Genomic DNA, 7,831 nt, shown 5'->3' with positions numbered 1-7,831 from the left:
CTAAGCTTAAATTTTGACTCTCTTTTACAATGAAATAAAGTTGAAGTTTGTTGATGTATTGAAATTTGCGTTAAAGTTGAGAATATCACTCTCCTTGAATGTTTGTTAGTATAAAAACTAATCAACAGTGTCACTGAACTGATCTCGAAAACCGACGACTTTGAACAAAAATATGTACCTCAAGATTGTCATGTTTTAAAACGGAATGCGATGATGAGTATGAGTATGAGGATGGGAAGTGAGATCTGCTCGATGAAAGGTTGCCGAAATCCCCAAAAATTCTGTAATTTCATAGATTCTTGAGCAAATTTGCATCACAGAATCCGTGTCACCGAACACAAAATTTTTAAATATTCACATATTTCACAGAATTTTTAAATTTTGAATGAATTTTAACATGATTATTATTTTGGCCAATAGAAAATTTAGATTTCTTGCGTTGAGTTTGAAGAAGTATGATAAGATTGTTAATTGTTAATGTTAATGAATTTTTCTCCACCTAAAATGTACAAATAACCCAATTTATTATGAATTTTCAATTTCAAATTAACGGAAATAGCATCACAAAAACTATCACAGAATTTTTGGGGTAAAATCACAGAAAGTCAGATTTTTTTTTCAAAAACACAGATTTTTCTTTCGGCAACCTTGGCTTGATGGCGGGTATTTTTTTTAAAGCAGACAGAAGTTGAACAAACCAGAAATTGTTTTTGTAAATTGTATTCTAGTGGTGGTATGAACTGATGTCATTGTTTATGTTATCCATGTCTTCATTGCATCAGTTTGGCCAATCTTATCCATCTTTTCAATATGGCTAAAAGTTTGATTTGTCAGATTGGATTGAGCACGTGTAGCTTTTCTGCCGATGATTATCTAAGTCTATGAGAAGAAACCGGCAAGCCCGAGAATCGAACATTTTCTGAATTATAGGGTTTTAGACAGTAGACCTCTTTGTCGACAGCAAAGTTCGTGTGAATCCCGTTGCAAAACGGGAAAATACATAATAAATAATTTAATAATTCGGCCTGCATTCCCCGACTTCCTCAGAATGTAGAATGATGACACTTTCAAACGCGAAGGAATCAGAAAAAAAGATTCTTTACTTTGTGAATATTTTAGCCTGGTACGATAAAAAACATTCTTCGTTTTCTTGTGAATTTCACTTCCATACATTTTCAAACTTCTCCAGCAATAATGATGAATAATGATGAAAAACCGAAAAAAAGCTATCTACAAAATGACCTTCTACGATATATTGTAAAATATCAGAAAATAGCAGTCCCTTCTAAACCAAAAAAAAGATATATCAATAATTTAATATGCACGTCACTTGTTTGCAGTAGTGAACCTTCATATAAGAGAAGCGTCATCTGATCCCTTTTAAAATAAAGTATGTGGCAACATCGCCAAAATCTTTAACAAAACAATCCTCAGTACTGTTTTCTGGCTCAATGTTCAAGCTCTAAAGTGAACGCTCCTTCAATCCAACAAAACAACATTGAACTCGATGCCCAAAGGATTGCGATAAACTGTATGAAGTGTAAGTATTATGAAGTGAAATATTTTTATTCTTGATTAATAACGAAAATAAGAGAAGTTTTATAATTAAGACTGAGTAAACGATTATAGATTTCTTATCGACATGACTCAGCGAAATTCCGTTTTCTCGATAAAAACAATATCTGTTATTCTGTGATTCAACCCAAAAAGTTTGTAACGAATACACAGGGAAACAGCATTTTTGGTACCTATGTTTCAATTACTGATTTGGTAAGATTGGTGCCCTGAAATCAAAATATTTCATAGATTTCCTCTGTCACTTTTAGTTTCGGTGATATGGCGTGTGAAAATTTTTAAGGTGATCAGTTTTGGGTAAAATCGATCTTTCACAACTGATAAACCAATAAACCTAAATAAAAACCAAAAGCTGATTTTTAATCAATTTACTACCCTTCATTCAATCAAGGACTCAGATATTGCCAAGATATTCTTGTATCAGACAACGCTTTCAAAAAATGAATTCCACAATTTATAGAAATCCAAAAAATAAGATTACAAGCTCATCTAACATCATTAAAGAAAGTTATTGAACATTGGATATTAAAGATTTTAATTCATTCAACAGCTTTGTTGAAGACTGCAAAATGATTTGAGATTGCCCGGTTTTATCCGGGTTTGTCCGGATATTTAAAACAAAATTTGTCAAACAAGTCCGGTCCTGCTTGGTTGCCTGGATTTTTTTCGAAAAAAGCCTTGATCTTGCCCGGATTTACTCATTTTAATTGGCAAATGAAAAAAAAAAACAAATTGTGAAGTAAAAATTTTCTATTTTTTTAAGTAAGTTTTTCAAAATAATCATCAAAGGTAAAAAGTTTTTTTGAAGCCTTAAAAACGATTTAAAATTCGTTGATAAATGAAATGGATTTGCGGCTTTATCGGTGAGGGTTAAAGAGTTGAAATGAAAGACGGATAGAAGATCAGAAGAAAATTCTAAGGTGGTGGCGCCAGGCGCGGTCCTATGGGGGGGGGGGTGATCGGGGTGATCACCCCCCCCCCCCCCCAAGCGGCATAAAACCGTTACAAAATACTCGCAAACGCTGGAATTTCTATCGAAACTTCGAACTTTTCCTAGTGGGTGTTCTTTCGAATTTTCAAAATTTTCCACTCCGTGAGGGTAATTGTTAAAATAAAAGAATTTATTAATTTCTTAAATTCTTAAAATTGGAAAAAATTGGGTCCGCCAAACAAAAACAGCTGTAACTTGAAATTACTCTTGACTGATTTTCACCAAATTACTTTTGTCAAGGCACTTACAGTGTTTAATTTAATTTACTGACCATATATGTTTCTTTTATACATTTTTTATACATTCATATCTAAATATACAATTTTCTAAAAATATCAAAAATTCTACTTCTAAAACTAGAGGTGATGAACAAAATCTGATAAAAATTGTTTTCAAGAATAAACCTCCAAAAACAGTTTTTAAAACATAGGCTCCGAAAACATGCCTATGTATTAATTTTTCCCAGATGAAATTAAACCAGTGATAATAATATCCCGTCATCACTCGACTGTTTTCTCGCGAACAAGGTAATCGCTCAAGATATTTTTCTAATTTTTGACCAACACGGCTGGAGTTCCAAATTCACCCCAATTATATCGCCGAAACTGCAGCTCATCAACACAATAATGATAAAAATTTTAAGTAGAAATCCAGCTTAATAATTTAAGTTGCAAATCCACCCTGAATCTGAAAGTACCGTTATTCCAATTGCAATTGATTAGGACTTTCCATTGAAAAATAGTATAAGCTTTAAGAAGTGAACCCTTTATTAATTTTTTTTTCATTTTAAATTGTACAATAAGTTTGAAAATATTGAGTCATGATAATACACATATTGAGTGTACGAACCAAAAACCAATTTGTAACAATTTCTTTCGATTCAGTTCCGATAAATTTTAAAATCTATGAGAGCTTGAAATTTAAGAGAAAACAAATAAAAATAAAGTACCAAATGCTGCTCATACCTAAGAATTTGATTTTAATGATTTTGTTTTTGGATTAAATTTATATTTAGAAATTGAATAATCGAAACAAGAGTTTATATTAATTCGTTTTTTCGAATCATGATTCGGCTATATCATTCAGAAAAATAATAAAATATTCAATTTTTAATTCATAGCAATTGTTAACACTTTCTCAAATTTTTTTTTGTTTTTTTGTTTCGATTATAGTCGTTTTACCATCTTTATGGCATTCGCGACTTTATCAACGTAACAGTTGGCGGATCGTTATTGAGAAACTATCCGGTACAACTGTGTTCGATGTTTACTCTTGGGCTCGAACTCGCGGACATCGGCTCAGGAGACAACAGACTTGCCAACTGAGCTATATCACAAGCCCACTTTCTCAAATGAATGTTTGGATTTCCAAAGAAATTGTTGCTGAACGAGAATCACTAAAATATTGGTGAGAGTTTTGCGGTGATAAATAGATACTCAAGAAAAAAAAATTGTAGATAACTTGAGAATTTTTTTATATTTTCTTCTATAAATATGTGTGTTTTTTTTTTTCATTTGTAAAATTACATTTATATCGGAAGATTCTTTAAAGAGTTCTTAAATTGATAATTTTTATACTGCTGAATATACAAATGATAAAAATGATCTGTTTATCAACAACTGTGCGCAGTGAATATTAAAGATTCGCAGATTGTTTTATGAAGGGATGCATAAGTTGTTTAGAAGGATATGAAAATATGTATGTAGAGAAAGTTTGCAAAACTTCTCTAATTTCAAATGCTTTAAAATACTAATTTTAAATTTAGTTCAATAAAATTTGAAGGGAAGAAGAGAAGCAGTGTGCATCATGTTCGTGTAATTTTTTTTTTTTTTTTAAAGAAGTGTATCTTATCAAGTTCATCTATTACTTTGATGATTAATCATTTAGATAAAAAAAATGTTTGAATCATTACAAATTTTGTGCTGATATGAAATTTTTTTTTCAAGAATGCATTTTCAGCCTCTATTTTTTATCTAAATGTTGAACTCCAAATTCAAAAGGGTATTTATCAATTCACAAGTCCACAGAATTAAAATTTTTTTAGATGAAAACAATTTAAGAGCCAATTTTGATTTTTGTTGGGGCCCGAAATTATTTTCAAATAGGAGAAAAATTATTTAAGTAAAGTCTGCACTTTTCTGACAAAACTTTTAAACATTACAATTAAAATTCGAAATATGGGTTCATACCGCATTTCTATCCCCAAAGACGCAAGTTATTTTGACTTCTGTGAAAAAAAAAATGAAGTTTTTTGTTTTTTAACAGTTTCCAATTCTGTAAAATAAAAGACTTTCAACGAATGTTTAAAGAAGTAATGACCACATGGAATTTAAAATATTTCTCAAAGCAGAAACCAAATTTTTTCAGACTCATGCAATTTGTTTTTGAATGGAATAAAATCTTTGTTTTTAAAAACTTTCTTAAGTAATGTCAGAAATACTTGTTTTACAAATTATTAAAAACTGTAGATTTTTCAGAATCTGTTTTTTTATGTTAACTTGTAAGTTCATCAGTTATCAATGATTGACTTCACTCAAAACTGATTCATTTAAAAATTTATAAACTCCATATCACCAAAACGAGAGGTGATAAACAAAATCTAAATGAAGATTCGAGTTCAGCGCACCAAAATCTACTAAATCAATCATTAAGACATAGACACATTTCTCTTGAATTATTTTTGTAAGACGTTTTTATTTGAAAAAAATCAAAAATTTTCAAATGTCCAAAACTAATCTTTTTTATTTTCATACTAGCTGATCCCATACGAACTCCGTTTCGCTTTCAACTTGGAATATGTCATGAACAGTTTGTATGAATGTCAATAGCCAAATATTTTCCAGATGCATTTCCGAATTAATTGTAAACAATAATTGCAAAAATATTTGACGAACACCTCTTCTGTCGTCTGCTACTTCATTTAAAATCAGAAATTGATTGCCCGAGCCAAAAAAAAACCCCGTGTAAAAATTTCGAGTCGATTGTCGCATAACAACGCAATTATTGCCAAAAAGTTAAACTCCTTTTGGTGGCCTCTTATACAATCTTTGATATCTGAAGTCGATTGTCCGTCTCTGAAAACTACCGTGTGCAAATTTTCATCCCAATCCGATCTATAATAACGACGATATTTAAAAAATAATGTAAGGTTAATATGGACGAACCCATTGCCGGCCCCTTACGCTGAATTCAATACCTGAAATCGATTGATCGTCCCTCAAAACTCTCGTGTACCAATTATCATCTAAATTCGATGTATAATAACGACAATATCGCAAAAACAGTGAATAGTTAATATGGACGACCCTTTAGGCCGACCCCTCACTTTAATTTGGATAAGTGAATTCAAATGTTTGTCCCAAATAACTCCTTTGTGCCTATTTTCAACCCAATCCGATGTATAAAAACGGCAAGATGACTAAGATATTGAAAACTTTATATAAAAGACCCCTTTAGCCGGCCCCTTATTTTGAATTTGATACTTTATTTTTTTTACAAACATAATTTCTTAGGAAGCTTGAATAGATTTGGCCTAATAGTTTTATCTTCAAAAGATTAAACTGCTTTTTTATCTTTTCCATCCCTTATCTAATGAAAATATCTGTTGAAGATTATCCCACTTTTCAATATGGATGATTTTGTTGAGCATGTTGGAAACTCACTTTGCATGTTTTTAATTGCATGTGTGTATTTTTTTCGCTTTTCAATTTCGCACTGTTTTATTATTAGTTTTTCTTAAATGTTGGAAGTTTTACTAACAGTTTTTTGAAGTTATCGAAAATAAATCATCTCGAAAACACCATTTTTATATTATGTAAAAGGTTTTTTATGAGTTCTGTTTTTTTTTTCATGGGCACAAACATCCCATTAATAGATGGTAGAATTGACCACATTGGTCATCAATGGTCACTCAAAAGTTAGAAATTGGTCAGTGAAATCGAATTGTATTAAAGAAAACTAAAAGCTAAAATTTTTTTATCTTATCAATTTTCAATTCCCCCATCAAAATTCCAATTGAAGCGTTAAAATCGCAGCCTTGAACTTATAACTCTAAATCTAAAAAAAAATTCTTTCTCTATGAGGAATTCCAAAAATATAAAATGGTTGACCCTTAAAGCCCCCAGCGACGGTAAAGAGCACTTTGAAAGCCACTACTATTCTAGTCAATATGTTCCTAACAGGCTAGTTGTATTTTTCGATCAAAATGTAGGCTTATAATTGTATCCAAATATCTCGTACCGGTAGCATGTGCTTTGAACAGTAGAAGGTACAAAAAACACCCGCCAAAATTTTCACTTTCAAATTTTTAATGCTCAGCAAGCTTCGATTTGCTATCCAGTACATGTGAGCTCTGAAAATAATCCCGCCAACGAAACGAACGGAAATGAAAGTCGGTTCAAAAAATGGGTGCCATGACTTTCGGTTCGGGGGAATAAAACCGTTGTTGTATGGACGACCGGCTTCAAAAGGGGCCATCCGAAAATCTAAAAACATTTTTCATCATTCCTGGTCCTAATGAGCACTCATGCCAAATTTCAGCTCTCTAGCTCTTAAGGTAGCTGAGCCTATTGAAGACAAACATACAAACGAACAAACAAACGGAAATTACTTTTTATATATAAAGATTTATGAAGAGTTTAATCACCGTGATTTTGTTTGTTAATTTAATTTACCGACCTTATCGGTGAAAATTAATAGAACATAACTTAGAACATTTCTACATTATGAAAACTCTTGGCAAATAGGAAGTAAGAAGAAATGTATGGATATTGAAAATTGGAGATAAGAATTTTATAAGAAGCATTTTAATTGCATCTCATCAATTCTTTCCTAATGGATAAAAAAAACAATTAAATTAATATGGTTAATAACTAACATTATTATCAAATGTTCTGACCTGATCTTTATTTTTTTCTTTATTATAGAGACTTTCAGCATCGGGCTGGTTCGTCAACTGACCTGATCTGATTTTTTGTTAGAATTCAAGTTTAATTTTTTATCAAATCTGGTGTTATATTTGATGTATTTTTCTTCTGGCTCTAATTATGGCTTTGTTCCAAATTTAATTCGCATTTCGTTTCTGATGTTTTGAAAATACTTGATTTTGTTAAATACAAAATATGAACCAACATTTCGAATAATTTATTAATGACTAACCAGAAATAAAATTGATTTGAAATTTAATTTTCACTCTGATTTATTTTGATTCGTATCAGTAATTTTTTTTATCGAGTTTGTGTGATGATTCTGGGTTTGAATATGGTT

Source organism: Uranotaenia lowii, chromosome 2 (genome assembly GCF_029784155.1).
Source record: "Uranotaenia lowii strain MFRU-FL chromosome 2, ASM2978415v1, whole genome shotgun sequence".
NCBI classification, from domain to species: Eukaryota; Metazoa; Arthropoda; class Insecta; order Diptera; family Culicidae; genus Uranotaenia; species Uranotaenia lowii.
This window is presented reverse-complemented; position numbering follows the sequence as displayed.